At 36.1% G+C, this 19,180-nt stretch overlaps 1 long non-coding RNA gene across 1 annotated transcript; it reads left to right on the top strand.

The window, feature by feature from the left end:
* On the top strand, nucleotides 1-2,194 carry LOC140509652 (uncharacterized). Its single transcript, XR_011968860.1, has 3 exons — nucleotides 1-77; nucleotides 1,245-1,318; nucleotides 2,107-2,194. It is a non-coding gene; the product is annotated as an uncharacterized lncRNA (long non-coding RNA).
* The last annotated feature ends 16,986 nt before the right edge of the window (nucleotides 2,195-19,180 follow it).

The following is a 19,180-nucleotide window of genomic DNA, read 5'->3' as shown; positions in this document are numbered from 1 at the left end:
TGCTCTTCTCAAGGGGGTCGCTGATAATGGGATAAGAGCACCAACTCCTATAGCATCCACTAATTACTGGTCTTGAGGTAAGACAACACAACTCCTATGATTTCCCTAAGTGTCAAGGGGGACCAATCAAGACAAGCACACACATTCACATATTCCCCCCAAGTCTTGATAGGAGCTGATCAAGGCATGCAGCATCCCAGCTTATGCATTCCCCTTAAGCCTCAATGGGGGCCAGGTGAGGCATGCACAATATTACACTGTCAGATTCCTCCCTGTGGATTCCTTACTTACTGACCAGTGATCACTTGATTTATAGGGTAACAGACAAAGAAGGCAATTTGCAGCAATAGCCTCACAAGTTTTTATTAACTTTAGCAGTTTCATGATGATATAACATAGTGCACACTCAGTGGGTGTTTACCAACTGAACTCAAATTCTTACATTATCTTAAGATTATAGTATGATGTGCAAGCCTAGTAGAGATGTTTACAAACCATGATCCTGGAAACTAGTAGATTGTCATGGCCATGGATCCTGGGAAGTAGTATCTTAAAAAACAGTAACAAATCCACCTTACATACACCTCCCCAAAACCCAGTTTTACAGTATTCACAAAGATGTATAAAATTCATTTTTTATGAGTCTTCAATAGTTTAAATATTCTAGAACGTAAAATTCTGAATATGCTCTTTACTCTGTTACTACGTTATTCAAACTGACATCACTTTTATGAGAAAAATACATAATACGTACATATGCATGTATGTTATTTTTTTACATTTTTGTTTATAAAAATATATAATTTACACAGAAATGGAGAAAAGGGAAAATTTTTCAAGTTTTAGTTTCAAAAACAACAATATAGAGCTATTTCTATATATTCTGTCTATATACACAGGTAAATATTATATGTTATATGGCCTCTGTGGTAAAAGCAATATCCTATCCCCTCCCCTCATACAAGTTAAGCTAGTTTTGCCTTAAAAGGTTTTAAGACCTTCCTTGAGATTTGATTGGCTCAGGAGACTAACGGCTCAGACCGTTGATGTCACTTTCTTCTTATCTGAGTACAAAGCATGGCCAAGTTGCTCCAAGGGTGGCTTTGATCCTTGGCAATCAAATCAAGGTATCCTCAGTGACTGTCATTCATGAATATCCTTCTGCTATGGCAAAGTAAACTTTTTTTTGTTAATTATTAAATACAAGTGTCTCATTTTGTTCCATTTTTAATCTAAACTACCAGGGGACTGGCCTGTCAGGCCCAGCCCAGAAAAGCACAATCTCTGCGGTCCTTTCCAGCTCTAAGTCTCTGATGCTGTAAGTGTAATTTTTGTTTGTTTTTAAAGAGCAAAAATGCTGATAATTGTGATCACTTTAAAAATACATCTTGGAGCAGCTAGGTAGCACAGTGAGTAGAGCACCAACCCTGGAGGCAGGAGGACTTGAGTTCAGATTTGACCTCCTACATTTAACGCACTAGCTGTGTGACTTTGGGCAAGTCTCTTAACTCCAATCGCCTTGCCTTCCCCCCTCCATAAAAAAAAAATAATAAAAATACATCTTTCATCATCAGTAATCCACGAGTGAAAAAAGTTAAGTATACAGATATCTTGAATTATGAAAATAATTCCAAGTGTATATTATCTAGGAATTAGATATCCCGTATTTCTCTTTGTCTTCTTAGCTTTAATAAGAAACAATAATGCTGACTACTAGTTATCAGGGATCTGAGGAAGACACAGATTAATAATGAATGATTTTCAAATACCTTGATTAGCAGGAGCTGAAATTAAAAAAATTCTTTGAAAGAAGAGAGAAATCTGGTCACCCTTATACATTTTCATCATTGCAAAACATTTTAGTGAAAAATTTCTTTTTAATTTTTCTGAACTAATGAAAAATAGCAACTGTTTGAATTACATTACAAACTTGTCCATGGAAACATGCTATATACTTTTCCACAAATAAATGCTGCCATTTTGGAACCTTGCATTATTTTTGCTGCATGTTACTGAATATATAATTATGTTATTGTGAAAACACTACTATGTGATTATTCTTTGTCAAATGAAATACAATTATTAGACCAGATTTTTTTTCATTAGGTCACTGTCACTGTCCTGAAAGGCCACCTTCCTCTTCTTCAGTCCCAATGGTCACCCAATAGTCACCACACTTTCTGCAGTCTCTCAGACAGCTACAGAAGGTGCTTTATTTACCTCCCTTGCACATCCAAACAAGGAGGGAAATGGACCTTTGAAGAGATCAAGAAGTGAGTGGTCTTTAATCATTCAAGAACTTTATTACTAATGAATGTACTTTTCAGAATCCTTAAGCAGCTTAGCTTCCACCTGACCTCTTTTGCATGTAGTTGCTGGGCAGTCAGAATAAAGAACTAACTTCACAGGAAAGTGCCTCAGTGGAATACATTACAATTATCTTCAATTCAGCTTTTTTCTACTATAAATTCCTGGATTATTTCCAACCATATATGTGGCCAGAAGACTTTTCCTGGGGAACTTAAAAAGGTAATCATTTTAAATATGAATGGAATAGAGCACATCTACAGCCATGTAATTGACGTGTTGAAGGATGATATAGACTTCTCCCACTGACTCAGAAATTTGGGAGAAAGCCTATGATATATCACTACAGTTAAATGACATCTGTGCTCAATGGCATTTATTAAAGAGACATGAAAATTGTGAGAAGTCATATAAAAATTACTTAGTGTTGTTTTTCTTGTTCTATCATTGTTACGTCTGACTTCTTGTGACCTCATGGATTGTAACGTCCATGGGGTTTTCTTGGCAAAGATACTGGAAAGGTTTGCCATTTCCTCCTCTAGGCATTGGCATACCCTGTAATTAATCAAAATCCTCATGCTGGCTTCCCAGTCACCTGTGAGCAACTTACTTAAATGTGAGCATGCTTTAAACCTTCCTCTGTAAAATGATGCTGTTTATCCTTATACAGTAGGAAGCTAAATGAAGCAATATGCTTAGAAAAGCACTGTTGGAAGATTTACTATCATTTTATTTTGTGATATTCGTAAATCAGATTAGAAGCTTTAGGAGATTGGATTTTCATTGTGTCTGGAAATGAATAGACATCTTTTTTATATAGTACATAGGGTCAACATGAACTGGGAAAGAGCTCCAGGTTTGGAGTGAAAAGATGCTGCCTCTCTTACTTTTAAAATCTTAGAGACTTGGTACACTGCAGTTCACTTACCTTCGGTTTCAACTGTTCAAAAGAGGAGGGTGGACTAAATGATCTATAAATTTCTATTTCTAAATCATTTGATCCTATGATGTAGGTACTTTATATCTTAAAATGAAAAGGCATTGAAACAGGAAAAAATAAAATGTAACAGGAAGCTATTAATGTGGTAGTTAATAATAAACTGCTTATTTTGAATATTTTAATTAATGTCTTTTGGGGGTTTTTATATCACCACAGCTTCCCCCATTATCTGTCCCTTTTCCTCTCACAGAGAGCTATCCTATACAACAAAAAAACATATTCGAAAGACAAAAAGAAAGAAAATAAAAATAAGAGGAAAAATGAGCATGACTGATCAACATATGGAACAAGTCTGAAAATACGTACATTGTAAAACACTTGTGGAACCCTCACCTCTTCAAAGAGGTGGAGTGGGGGTGTCTTTTCATATTTCTTCTTTCCAGCCTTACTTGTTCTTTATAATTTTGCACCGTTCTTTTCTTATTCATTTGTGTGTATATATGTGTATGATTGTTTTCTCCACTTACATTCTTGTAGTCATGTATAAACTATTTCATTCTGCATCACTTTATATAAAACTTTGCTCTTCTCCATTCATCACCTTTATCATTTCTTACAGCGCAGTAATACCCTATTATGTTTGTGTATCACAGTTTGGTTAGTCATTCTCCCAACTGATGAGCATCTACTTTCTTTTCAATTCTTTGCTATCACAAAAAGTTCTACTATAAATATTTTGGTACATATGAGGATTTTCTTATCAATGGCTTCCTTGAGGGTAGCCCAGTAATGGAATCTCTGGGTCAAAAGGTATGAAAGTTTTGGATGAACTATTTTTAAAAAATAGAATATTATCATAAATTTGAGAATGGACATCTAAATCATACTGGTATTCATATTATTAAACAGAAGTGAAAAGTGAAATAAAATCAGCATGACATTTTGTGGTTTTCAATGATATATTGTTGAAAATTTAAAGATTTGTATGGTTTAAATTTTGTCCTTCAAGTTTTTGGTAAATAGATTTTTTTTTCTTACATAAGGATCCAGCGCACCTTTAAAATGATGATGGTTTAAAACTTTGGAAGTATTCCTATTATCAAGATTACAAAGGCTGCCTTTGGCTTCTGGATATTCTATTTCTACTTTGTAGAAATAAGATCAGATGAAAGAAAGGATGACATCCCTTACTGTTTCCTCTCACTCTTCCTTTATATCCTATGGTCACAGAGAGGTCTTTAATTCTTTGCATTGTACTATAGGAAAAATTAATTACCTTTCAGCTTCTTCTTTGGGCCAATGTTGGTTATTCCCTTATTAAAAGTTTCTAAAATGGACCTTGACAAACAGGTGAGTGTTAACTATCAGGTTTTAGATATTACCCCCACCCCCAACTGGCTGAGTGCATTTTGCTGATGCATAGAAGTAGAGACAGACTTTTCACACCTCTGGGTTGCAAATTCATGTTCTTTGAAGCTCTTTGGATAAGGAGGAGGATACAAAGGAACTGAGTAGCATTTCCTCTCTCCTCTTGTACTAAACATATCAATATATAATACATTGAATAATATTTGCTCTTCCAAACATACAATATAACTTAATATTAGACTTTATATTAATAATTTTAAAATTGCTATACTCATGTATATACAGATATACATACACACGTGCACATGCACACGCACACACACACACACACACACACACATATATATATACATATGCAACTTAAGAGATAGCATAGTATATGGCTAGAAAGCTGAACTTGGAGTCTGGAAGATCTGGGTTCAAGTCCCATCCCTGACACATACTAGCCAAGTGACCCTGCATGAGTCCCTTAATCTTTCAGAGCTCTAGGCAACTCTCTAAGAGTATAAGTTGCATATAAGAAGGTGCTGACCTGCATTAGTAGAGGGAATTTCCTTATCCCCAAATTCCCTCTATCAATGAAGTAACAAGTCCAATCCTTTTATGCCACTATTCTTTCCCCCTCTCTAACCTGTACAACTTAACATTTAAGTAAAGGTTCCAGTGCTTCATAATGATGTAGTATGGCTTGGTGCTCTGAGGAAATTACCTTGGACTCTTTAGGGTTCCACCAGGAAAACATAAGGTCAGGCAGGTTGCCAACCATGTTGGCAAGGCTTCAAGTACAGCTAGTACAGGCAGCATAGAAAGCCCGTGTCTGCTGTCCAAGGACCCACCTCTCCATGGCAGATCATTACCAATAGGCTAGCATGAGCTGATTAATATTTTTTTACCGTAACAACTCATGAAATAAAAATAAATATGAAATGATGCCTGATCTTTGTTAATTCTTTTCCACTTTTGCGGTGACTGTGGCAGAATAATGGAAAAGAGGGTAATAAGAGTTACATAACTTTTAAACCATCTATGCATTAATTTAACTATTTGGTACACTAAATATGAAATGCGTTTTCAATGGACAACAAGTTGAAAAGGAAGACTGGAGTCAGATAGTGAATGTCTTTCAATGACAGATAAAGGAGTTTTAATTTTTTCCTAAAATCAGATGGAAGCCACTGAAATTTTTTGAGCAGCACAGAGATGTGGTCAGATTTTTTTCTTTAAGAATATCAATTTGACAGCTATGTGCAGTGCGTATTGGAGAATTAGAGCTAGCTCGGTGTCCTTGATAGAAATAGAGAAGTAAGGAGAGATGGGGGTTTTTTTGGGGGGGGGAGTATTAATAATGCATTTTTGCTTATTATTAATGTCATTTTGGTTCTTAATGGGAAGCTCTTTCCCATACATTAATGGGCTCATGTGACCTAGTTAAGTCACATGGAAGCCTGAGTCGTATGAGTCAAGTCACATGGAAGAGAAAGGGGTGAAGCAGGAAGGGTGGAACAGGAAGAGTTGGAGCCAGAGCAGAGCTGAGAGGAAGTCAGTCAGAGAGCAGTCAGAACTGAGGGACAAAGAAAGTAGGCACCTGGTGAATGAAAGAGCTTGTTTGTGATTTGCCTGGCAGGGGGAAAGCTTGGGGCTGGTGTTGTCCTCTGCATTGTTACTGCATATAGATATCTTTGTTACTGTGATGGGTTTGGCTTTCTGGTGTCTGAATGGGTGTTTTGGTTCTGTCTTCCATGTGGAGAGTCTGTTGTATTTTGCAATTCAGAATTGTACCGGGATATTTGTGGCCGCTGTAGATGCTGTAAATATCACATTGGTGCTTCCATCAGGGAGAATGGATTATATTTTGGACATATTGAGTTTGAGATGCCTACAGCACATTCAGTTAAAATTGTCCAATGGTCAGTTAACATTGCACAACCAGAGCTCAGGGGAAAGGTTACAGTTGAATATGTTGAACTGGGACTTATCTATTTCTAGATGACAGTTGAACCTATGGGAGTTAATGAAATTACTGATAGGAAAAGTATAGAGAAGAGGGCTCATGAAAGAGCTCTAGGATAACACTACACATGGAGCAGGACAAGCAGCACAATCCAGAAAAGGAGACTAAGGAAAATTAATCAGACAAGAGAACCAGGAGAGAACAGAGTCTTTAAAACCCAGGAGGGAGATAGGATCCTGGAAGAGGGAGTGATCAACTCTGTCAACTGCTATAGAGATGTCAAGAAGGGTGAGGACTAAAAAGAGGCCTTCAGATTAGACAATTAAGGAAACATTGGTAACCTTGGGGAGAATACTGTCAGGTGAGTGATGAAGCTGGAAGTGAGATTACAAAGGATGAGAAAGTGAGTGAGAAGACAGAAAGTGGAAGCAATGAGTGAAGGCAACTTCTTTTAGGAGTTTGTGAAAGGATGTTGGGTGGTAGCTTGAGGAAATGGAAACATCAAGAGTTGTTGGTTGGTTTTTATTTTTTTTTAAGGATCATAGAATATATTTGCCTCCTAAGAGGCAAAAAAACAACTAACCCAATTCATGATGTTTTTTCAGGGTAAACTAGCTGACCCTCATTCATTCCCATGTAGTTATTTCTTGTATGATATATTTTATACCTCTTTTTGTGCATGAATTATCACTAAATTTTGTTAATTCATTTTTTTTGTCTTTGAATCCCTACCACCTAGCACAGAGATACATAATAGGTACTTAACTTCTTATTGGTTGACTGATTTGAATGATATTCTGAAGCATCTTGAGGCACAGCTAGCAACCCATCAGAAACTTGTTCAAGCAGCTATTTTTTAGGGAATATGAACAGCATTGTCATAAATAGCCAGGGGAGGAATTTCCTCCATGAAATTGTTGACACATATGTCCAAGGTATCTTTGAGGAAAATATGAGAAGGGAACAGGCAATTCTATGATGGATGACATTTTTAGCTACATAATTTACTAAAATGTGCCAATAATACAAGATTCCAATATATTTATAGCTGATTACAATGAAATTTTGATTCAACGGAGCAAAATTCAGCCTTCAAGTCTCTTCTCCAATAAGGTACCCTCTATGCTTATGTTAACATCCAGGTAATTAAATAACAATTATTATTTTCTGGTTATTCATAATAACTAAGATATTGAAGTGAAAAGACTTGTAAGATAGATATGTATTCTGCTATATGTGAATAACATTGAATTGATTATATTCAGAGCCTCCTAGTACAACAATCAACACAGGAAAAAACAAATGGATGAAAAAAGCCATTTGAACTGGTTCATCAGAACATTTATTTTGGACAGGCCTTACAGATGGAACCAGAATTGAAAAGGGGAAATAGAGAAGACTGGATTGTGTCTGAGAAATTATACTGGACTTTTCAGGACCACAAGCTTTTCCTGGAAGCAAAGACTTATCTTTTTAATATTATTTTAGTGATTTTAGGTAGCTGTGAATTATGAATGCTTGTCACTGAAGCATCAGAACTGTGAGTAATCCAAAGGTCAATCAAGAGAAATGGTGGCTCTAAGAATGGTGGCACATTTCAAGTGAAATTTTATGCACAGAAAGTAGTATAACAGATATCATCCAAGAAATATTTATGTGGGCAAAGAGATGGGTCAGCTAGAAATCCATGTAATGTTAAAAAAAAAAAAAAGTCCTAGGAAGCGCAATGGCTAGATTTCTAGCCTTAGACTCAGGAAGACCTGAGGTGAAATCTAGTCTCAGCCATCTTATTTGCCAACTGAGTGATCCTGTTGAATCACTTAACCTCTGTCAGCCTCAGTTTCCATTATCTGTAAAATGGTATGATAATAGTATCTATTTCCTAGGGATAAAATTTCCTAGGATAAAATAAAATGGAATAAATTAAAAGAAGACTCCTAATATGTTTGTAGACCACATAGAGAGGATCCAAGAGGATCTCATGGGCATGAGATGCACACAGAAGACACGGAGAGGTTGCAATCCACAGATCCATTGAAGCATATTATTAAAGTAGGATTGGTACATGTTATTATGCCACATTAAATTTCCCATAGCATAACTTTACCATGGCCCAGAGCTGGAAGAAAGGTCCTACAGGAATCATGTTATAAAAATATGAGAGTGAGTATGGAGAAATTCATCTTTCTTGCCAACATTTGCAAACAAGGGAGTGAGTTTGGTTGTAGCCTTGTTGCCCTAAGTAGTTATAACAAAGACAGGAGTCATTACTGCTTTAAGAATAAGTTTTATTAAATTATTACTTTAAGAAGAAATTAAAGAATTAAATGAGATCCGAGGTTATTAATTTTGATGAATATAAAATAGCCTAAAATAGATGGACACTTTAAATCTCCAGGTCCCCCAAATTTAGGTCTTCATTTTTGACTACAAATAGACAAGGAGGGCATACAATGACCACTTCATTCAATAAACCTCTCAATTGTGACACTACAACTCTACCTTCCATGACTGCACAAGCAGTCTCTTATGCCTGAAATTCTTTCCCTCTTTCCCTTTGCCCAGTAAAATCCCTTTATGCTTTCTCTGGGATTCTACCACCTATAGAACATCTTACCTATTATCTCATATCAGATAATACCCTTACTTCTCAAACAAATTAATTTGCATTTACTAATCTGTGTTCAGGTAATATTTCATAAGAACTACAAGCTCCTTGATGACAGGGACTGTTTTGTTTTAAATTTTGTATCCTTGAAACGTAGTGTTCCACGCTAGATGCTTAAGAAATTCTTGTTTAATAGAATTCCTTCTTCTAAAACATAAACTCTTGTGAATTCCTAACAAGATTACAGGAAGGAAATTTTAAGAGTCTTATTTTAAATTGTGCCTTAATATTTTAATCTCTTTCTTTAAGTATGAAATAATTTAAAGATATATATATATACATCTCTCTCTCTGTGTATATATATATATACAATCTATATATTTGTGTATATACATCTATATGTGTGTATGTATGTGTGTGTGTATATATATACATATATATATGTATATATATATATGAAGAGAAAGGGGGGAGAGAGAGAATTAATTCTGTCTAGTCATTTCACTCATGTCTGACTCTGACCATTTGGGGTTTTCTTAGGAAAGATATTGGAATAGTTTGTCAGTTTCTTCTCCAGATAATTTTACAGATGAGGGAATTGAGGCAAATTGGGTTAAGTGACTTGCCCAGGGTCACATACCTGGTACGTGTCTGAGGTTCCTGACTTCAGGTCTGGTGCTCTGTCCACTGCATCATCGAGCTGCTATATAACATAGCTGTAGCCATATCTAATCTAGAGTTGTAGCTATTGCTAATCGATATTTATATCTGTACATATAGTTCCCATATATACTATATGTAAACATATATGTGACATATAAACACACATACATACACACACACACACAAAGTGGAACATAATATCTCTGTATATTATGTTCTAACTTGTAAGACTGATCCCAAAACTAAAGAATTAGGCATAAAAACAAAAGTGTCCCTTGAACAAATCAGTTCATTAAACATGGAAAAAACCCTATGAAGCATGCACTGCAGATCCTTCAGAGAGAAGGTGCTGCTGGGGGCCTGCTAAGTCTAGTCATTTCTCCCTTTCCTGGATAATCTAATGGCAGAAAAAAGAAGAGCTAAGGAAACTGAGTGAGCAAGTGGTGATTTACCTGGGCTCCCATTCCTTTGCCATGGTGCCTTCTATCACAGCTTGCTGCGTAATGCTGCATAACTTCATCCAATGACACTATAAATATGATTTGACAAGAGTGAGAGATGGCAGATGGCTTAGCAGATACAGGTTCACTCCTATACCATGAGAAGCATCTGGGAACCAGTAGAGCCCATGGTTTGCTGATGATCAGCATTAGTTTGGTGCATCTGTGAGGAACTAGTGCATGAAAGCTGTCCTGGTTCCATAGGGAAATAGAAAGAAGGTATAATTTGGTGATACTTTCACCCAATTATGTTTCATTTTAATTTATTTCCTCTTCCCACAGCTTTTATATACATACCATTCAGCACAGTAAGTGATCACCTCGTGCATCAGTCAATCAATAAGCATTTATTATTTGCTAATCCGAGGATACAAAAAAAGGAGACAAAATCAGTTTCTGACCTCCAGGGGCTTACTTTTAATAAGGGAGAGATTCATGAAGAATAAGAAACATACAAGATAGCTACAGAGTAGATGGAAGTTATTCTCAGAAGGGAAGGCAAGAGCAGCTGTGGGGTGTGAGAAAGGCCTGTTGAAAAAGGTGGGATTTACACTGAGTCTTGAAGAAAAAGTGGAAGAGGGAGAGTATTTGAGGTACCAAGGACAGCTGATTTAAAGATATGGAAATCAGAATGAAGTGTTATGTGCAAGGAACAGTAAGTGGGTCAATGCAGCTAGATCACAGATTTAATAGAGGGTGTGTATACACACATATGCATGTATATACATATATGTATATAAACATACACACATATACACATATATACTGTATATGTAAAAATAGCATAAAATTAGAAACAACATTTGATGATGGTTTGGATATGTGCCCAGTGCTATACCTGAAGATACTTTCAATGGACCAGATTATCATTGCACATGAGATTTAGACTCTTCTCTAAAAACAGAGTCTTTTGTAAACAAAAACATTTACAACAATTTCTTTTGAACTTTCTCTTAAAATATAGTAAATGAAATTTCTGATATTTAAAGAAGAACAAGGTAAATGCATTATGGAGAGGAAATAAAAAGAATGATGAGAAACTTACATCTATAATTGTATTTCAGAAAAATGAAATTTTGAAGGAAATGAGTGATTATCTACCAAAAACCCTCAACTTTAACCAAAGAAAAACAGAGATTTTAAACAACCTGATCTCAAAAAAGGGAATAGATCAGTCCATAAATGAACTACCAGTAGGAAAACAATACAAAACTCTGGTCCAGACAACTACACAAGTGATTTATATAAAATATTTGAAGAGTAATTAGTACCTATATTATAAGTTATTCTCAATAATTAAAAAAGATCATTACCAGAATTATTTTATAGAAACAAATTTAGTCTTGATGCCCTCAAGCAGAAAAAGATAAAGCAGAAAAAGAGAGTAATAACCCAGTAATAAATGTTGGAGCAAATTCTTTAACATGATCTTAGCAAAGAGACAAAAAGAATATATGTGAAAAAAATGTGTTTAAGTAAAACACTAGAAACCTTCCTAAGAAAACAAGCAAGGATTCTCCATTTCTCCACTACTATTTGACATGCCTGCTTAATCAGTCAGTCAAAAGACATTTATTAAATGCCTAATATGTTTCAGACACTGGGCAAAGAAGTACTTTGTGGGGTTCTAGGCAAGTCACAACCCCTCGGTGCCCAGGACCACTTCCTAAGACTAAGCTGCAAAGTAATTGCTGGAGGGAGTTTTCTCACTGGGAGTGCCATATTCTGAAAAAAAGCTGGTTTTCATGTGCTCCTTCAAACAGCATATTGCAATGAATGCCTCACATTCCATGTTGGTTGACAGCAAAAGAAGCTGGCCAAACTCAAATACAGCTTTGGACCAAGAATTTAAGATTTAAAATTGTTTTTTAATATTATTCTTCCAACGTGGCTTTCAAGATTGTTGTTTTTTTGTTTTTGTTTTAAGAGTTGTTGTTCAGTCATTTCAGTCATGTCCGACTGTTCATGACCCCATTTTTGGTTTTCTTGCAAAGAATATCTGGTCACTGGATTCAGAAGGCTGTGTTGGAGAAGCGAGGCTGGTGACCTTACACAGTCCTCCCTCACTCAAAACAAAATCAAATGCAAGTCATGTCATCATTTCTCTGATGACATGTTCTTCTTCTGCAACTAAGGACGAGCACAACCCTGTGAGTAGACTCAGCTGCTACTTTCCTGTCTTGTCTCCCCCTCCCCTTCCTTCTCTCCAAAGAAAGGTAAATTTGGATGACCAAAAGATACCAAGTTGACTTGGGTTTTACTGACTAGTTTCCCTTCCCTCCCCTCCCTTTCCCTTCACTTCCCCTTAAATCTCCTGCACCATGAAGCTCAGACACCATGGGGCCCCTGCCCCCTGCCTAAAGGCTCTCTTATGGACCCTCCTGGCTTAAGAGTGATTATCAATAGTAACTGTTGCTGTTTCCCTCCCAGCCTGATGTCTTTCCTTTCTTTGCTACATTAAAGGGGCTATGCCCTGCCTCTTAAACAAGCCTATTTAATGTATGGGCGTTACCTTGAAATGGACATTATTCCCCACCCACCCCCCACCCACCCCCAGCCCCTGGGTTGAGATAATGTCTGTTGAGTTTCTAGGCAGGGTTGGGCCTAGTAGCCACTTTCTGTTAGTGGCTGCACTTTCTGTTGTACCCCTTTGCCTAGCAGCTGCCTGGGCTCCCATCTCTGTTGTACCCTTTTGCCTAGCAGCTGCCTGGGCCCCCCTCTCTGTTGTGCCCCCTTGCCTAGCAGTACCTAGGAACCCCTGTCAAAACTGTTCTGTGGAAAATGTGTGCTATTGGAACCGCAAGGCTGTTCCGGGAAGGGCTAAGATGCTTAAAAGGCACACACACCTTTGTTCAGGGCTGCCTGCTTAGTGGACAGCCACCAGCTAATAAAGACGCTCCCACATTCTCAGTTGACTCTTGCCTGTGCTTGTCTCGGTCTGTCCATTTCAACCTCACCCTAAGTGAATACCTGCATAGACCTTGGTCTAAAGGGGCCAAGGTCTCCCAGTACATCTTGGGTCATTTCCAGTCATCCTGATGAATATCTGGTCACTGAATCCAGATGGCTCTGGAGAAGTGAGGCTGGTGAACTTGCACAGTGCCCTGTCACTCAAAACAAAGTCAAGTGCAAGTCTTCATCATTTCTCTGTTGGCACGGTCTTCTTCGAACAAAGGATGAACACAAGCAAAGATATTATAGTGGTTTGCCCTTTTCTTCTCATTTTACACATGAGAAAACTGAGGCAATTTTGTGATTTGCCCAGGGCTCACACAGCTAGAAATGTCTGAGCCTGGATTTGAACTCAGGTTTTCCTGATTCTAGGGGCTGGTGCTCTATCCATTGTGCCACCTAGCTGCCCAGTTCTAAGAGTAAACCTTCATAAAAATCAGTTATTAAAAAGTTTGTTCTAAATCTCTACTCAGTCATAAATAGGGACATTTAGGATGTCTTCTTCCAACTTACATTTGCTTCTTTGGGGGTCTATTCCTAGTGGGGAACTCCATGATAATACTAGCTAATATTTAAATAACACTGCAAGTTTGTGCTACAGGTATCATTGATCCTATTTTACAAATAAGGATTATCGATTTACACTTAAAGGGTCTTGGACAAGTCCTTTAACCTCTCCTGTCTTCAATTTCTTTATCTGTAAAGGGCAGACAGGTTAACTGACAACCTATGATCACTCATGCTGAAGTGAGATTTAAACCAAGATCTTTCTGGCTCCAAATCCAGTGCCCTTTCCACCACACCACCCTTTTCAGAATTGTTTTCGCAAACATATATAGAAGCAAAATCTGTGGCATGAAAATAAATATAAAAAATAATATAAAATATAAAAGAAGCTTTGAAAAACTCTCAAGAGCCCACTATTAAATTCTCATTGTCATCCTGGCATTGGGAACAAAATCAGGGCTTGATCTATTGTTTTGTTGGTTGCCCAGAATTAAGAAAGTGATGGAGAAAATGCAGATTCAACTTAAACATGCATTCTGCATGCATTTTATGGGAACAGGGAGAGAGCTTGTTGTTAATATGTACCAGCACATCTCTACACTTTATATTAGTTCAAGTGCTCTGGAAATTTTTCTGTCATAATTCCATTTTATGAAAAGAAAACAAAATTTTGTTCTTCACAAATTCACAATAGTGAAATTGTGTGTATATTCAGGACACAAAGCAATAGATATGTATACAGTTTTCTTTAAAAGTTGATTTCCTATGTTAGTTTTATGGGAAAATACTTCATAGGAAAATCTTTCTGACATCATATTGTCTAGGACCTAAGAAGAGTTATGTGTGCACATGTGCCATTTGAATTAAAGTTTGAAGTACTTATCAATTTTTGCTTCTGCATCATTACTAATTTAAATTGCAAATGATGGAAGCTAACGCGGAGTAGATGTCATTCATTAGCTGTTCCCACATTAGGAAAATGAAATTATCTCACTAATAAGCCATCATATAACACACCCTTCTTTTGAAGAATCTGTTCGTATAAAATGGATATCAATGCTGTCTAAGGCTACATCAATAATACCTCAATTTCTACATTTAGATGGATAGTATTTGAAGGAACACATCAGTAATTTCTTTTCTATCAATAGCTTCAGGATAAGTAAAGAACATCTCTATAACAATGCAAATAGAAAGTGTTGCTAAAAGGTCATATACTTTTAAAAAATCTGTTTGGTTAAGAAAAAAAGATACATAACCAAACATTAAAACTTAATATTTTAATTATCCAATTTTGAGATATTAACATGTAAGTTCCTAACAGTAGGACTCTATGTATACTACTGAATGTATACTCTAGGGGGACTAAGATAGAAACGGTATTTAAAAAAAAAATAATGTAGATTGTATTTTTTAAAAATAATGCAAAAATCTGAAAAGAAGAGAGTGAATTGTTTTGTTGTTTTGTTGTTGTCTTTGGAGGAAAGGCAGCGTGGCACTGGATAGAGAGCTGACCTTGGAGACAGATAAACCCAGTTTCAGATTCCAGTGTTGAAAGGAAGGTTCTGTCTACATGGTCCTAGACAATTCCCTTAACCTCTCAGTGCCTCAGGCAACTTTAGAAGTTATTGTTGTTCATTCATTTCAGTCATATACAACTTTTCTTGACCCCATTTGGACAGCAGTTCTAAAAATGTGGTCTGGTGACCTTGAAGGGGTCCTCTCAGTGTGTTCCTAAGGTCAAAACCATTTTCATACTAAATACTAACACATTTTAACTTCTCATGTGGCAAATATCAATGGATATAACCCACATAAACAGAAACTCTTTGGGAAGGCGTCCTTAATAATTCCTAGGAGTTTAAAGAGATTCTGAGACGTGAAAATTTGTGAACCACTACTCTAAGCTTATACATATAAAGGAGGTACCAATAGTCTGCATTAGAAAACTGAGTTTTTTGAAAACATAAATAAACACTGTGTGTGAACATTTGTATTTCCTCATTCATAGGCATTGATAGAATCCAGTTTCCTTGAGGGCAGGGACTATGTAGTATTTTACTTTGAATCTCTTGCACCTGACACAATGTCTGGAATATAGTAAGTATTTAATAACTTTATTGATTTACCTGCAGAATCCTAAAAATTGTAGAGCATATAAGTATAAGATAATATGGAAAAACTGTACTTTCTGCCATAAAAATAAAAGATCTTGGTAGATAACAACAAATTTATAGATTTTTTTTTCTGAGTTCATTTTGACCAGATCAAGCTTCCATATGTTATAGACAAAAGAAACTAGGAGTGCTCTAAAAAATCTTACAAAATAACTTTTGGCCTCTTTCTGCTCCAATAACTATTCTCTCCTCTGTTCCTCTGAATAATAGTTGGCAAATTTTATCAAGGCCAAAGAAAATGGGCATAATGACTAATATTGAAATAACTCTGCAAAACTCTCTGAGCTCTTTGAAAAAGAGACATTGTGACAATATATTAAGAATATGGAAATTATTGGTATTGAGCAAATATTTTCTCTAAGCCTTTCCTCATATATAAAACGAGAGAACAAAAATGAATGATCACTAAAGGCATTTTAGCTCTATGCATTTTATGTGATCATTAAACAAAAATTAAAACATGATCAAAATGCAAAATAAATCATTCTTCTTAATAAAAAACTATTTTATGGGTTTTCTTTACCTTTCATTAATATCCAAATTTGAGATATTCCTGGTCCTTTTTTCAGATATCTCCCTCTATTCCCCCCTCCCCAACTGTATCCTAGATATAAAACTTCCTTCTTAATGTTATAATAATTTATGAATGCCTAACAAGTACATTGGGGAAATAAAGACTTATGATCTAGACTGTCATCTACAATTTTGGACAGATATCATAGGTTAATGAAATCTAAGTTACAGGTGAGTAACGTATGTCTACATTCTGCAATTTCTCATTGGATCTGTGATGACATTGGTGAGATCACAACCCACCCAAGCCTTTACATCCTGTGATTCTTGTCAAGGGATGGAAGTTAGTTGCCAAAATGGAGAGAGCACTGAACCTGGGGTGAGACAGAGAGATAGCAATACCATGGCCTTGTGCTATGGGAAGTGGGGAGTATATTCAGGGAACTGAAAAGAGTCCAATTTGACTGAATCGCAGGCTACAGGTAAGGAGATGAGAAGCAGAAAATAATAGGTAAGATGGAGATCAGAGCACAGAGTCTTTGAGTGCCAGACTAAGGAGTTTGTTGACTTTATTTACTTGAAAATGGAGAGTATTGATGGTTTTTAGACAAGGGAGTGATGTTAAAAGAAATAAAAGCTAAGTGGCACAGTAGATAAAGTGCTAGTCCTAGAATCAAGGAGACCTGAGTTCAAATCCTGCCTCAGCTGCTTACTAGTTGTATGACCTTGGACAATTCATTTAACCTCTCTCAATCTCAGTTTCCTCCTTTATAAAGTGGGAATAATAACAATACCTACCTCAAAGGCTTATTATAAGGATTACATGAGATAATATATGTAAAGTACTTTGCAAATCTGAAAAACACTATGTCAATGTTAGCCATAATTATTATTATGTTGTCAATTAAACTCTTAGCAGATCTACCCACTACACTGGAGACCTTCATCTACATCTTATAGTATTTCGTAGATACTAGTGCAGTCCTAAAGCTGAGCAGGTATTAACTTTTGCTCACATTACATGACCAGCCCACCTCCTTTTCTGGATGTTCTCATTAGTACAACTTCTTGGTCAAAAGTCTCAGTCTACTTGCACCCACTCTACGTCTTTCCATGGCCCTTTAGATCACTCAGAATTCTGAGTCTTCTGAGACTCTGGTGTCCCATGATACCTGGACATATAGAGCCACCAGGAGAATACCAATATTAAAAAGCTGTTTGTACACATTTCATGTGCCTTAAAAGTAAAAATTGTTTAAAAATATGCATCCTTTACTAGACCTTAAGTATTATGTATTTGAATTTGAAGACTTTCTACTCCCAAAGAGACTAAAGTTATTGTTTTTTCATTTTACAGTAAATTTGATTGGCATCTCCCTGTGTCAGCATGTCCTACCGAATACCAGCTCTTAGGGACAAAGGGGAAGTTTCCTTTCAGAACAGCTCTCTTGTGTCCTAAAGAAGATGTTTCAAAGAGCCAGACTAAAATAAACCAGGTCAGGTGGCTCTCAAAGCCTCACATTAATAAATGACAGATGAGAGAGAACAGATTCCCCTTTCTTTTTTTCTTCCTGATCAGTACAGTAATATTCATTTGCTATAAGCTTTTTTCCTTTTTTTAAAAGATATATTGATGCATCATATTGATGCAGATGGTTATACAGAACAGGTTTTTTTTGCAAGTTGTAATATAGAACAGTTGTTTGTTTATTTGTTTTAAGCATCATACATTGAGAAAGAAAAAGAGAAATTATATACAGAGTTTATATTTCTTTTATTCTGTTACGTTTTGGACCTGGGGTACAAACTGTGCCGTAGGGCAGAGGGGTCACATGTGCAACCTAACTTTCCCAAATACAGGGTTACACATAGCAAATGTAATTGAGAAATATTTACCAAAATAAATAAAAATACGATAAAACATAGATAATGTTATTATGTAATTTTTAAAGACAATATGAGGCCCACCGAGGGGTATGGGAGAGGGTCGGAGGTGCAGTAAGGGCCCCCTAGGGTATCAATGAAGCATTCTGGCTGACCATCCCTCATGCCTTGCCTTTATCACATAACCAACTTACCTGTCTTCATAGCATACAATAGCATATGAGTTACTTGGGATAAAACAAAATAATTTAATTTATACACAAAATATTATAATTTTTATGTCTTTAAAAATATTCAGTATGTCCTCCTTTGGATGCAATTATTTGTTTTACATGATTTAATGTTGAAGTTCATAAGATTTTTGACATATTTTTTTAAATTTTTTTTATCCTGAAACCATACTTTTATCACTTTGGTTGTTAAATATACCTTTGAAGAAAAGCCTATTTTTTCAAGTCCTGCCTTGATTATAACTACCTGAATTTTCAATGAGATTTTAATCCGTTGAGTCTGTAGATCACTAAAGTATTTCTTGGATAAATTCCTTAGCTGTTCCTGACACACAGCATGATTGAAGGTCATGTTGTAGTAATCCAGCTTAATTTGGGAATATCTGGAATTCTGGAATAATTCTGCTTCCCAACATTTTAGTATTTTTTTTCCAGAATTCCTCATTCCTTCAATGGGAATGACAAGATCCTTCTAGGGCCACTGGACATTAAAAAATCACCCAAATATTTTTATGGTTGGAAGTTTTACCATCAAATAAAGATTTCGGTTTTACCTCAATTACTTCTATGATGGTTTTAG

Source organism: Notamacropus eugenii, chromosome 6 (genome assembly GCF_028372415.1).
Source record: "Notamacropus eugenii isolate mMacEug1 chromosome 6, mMacEug1.pri_v2, whole genome shotgun sequence".
NCBI classification, from domain to species: Eukaryota; Metazoa; Chordata; class Mammalia; order Diprotodontia; family Macropodidae; genus Notamacropus; species Notamacropus eugenii.
Note: the sequence above shows the minus strand (reverse complement) of the source record. Positions and strands in the feature narration are given on the sequence as shown.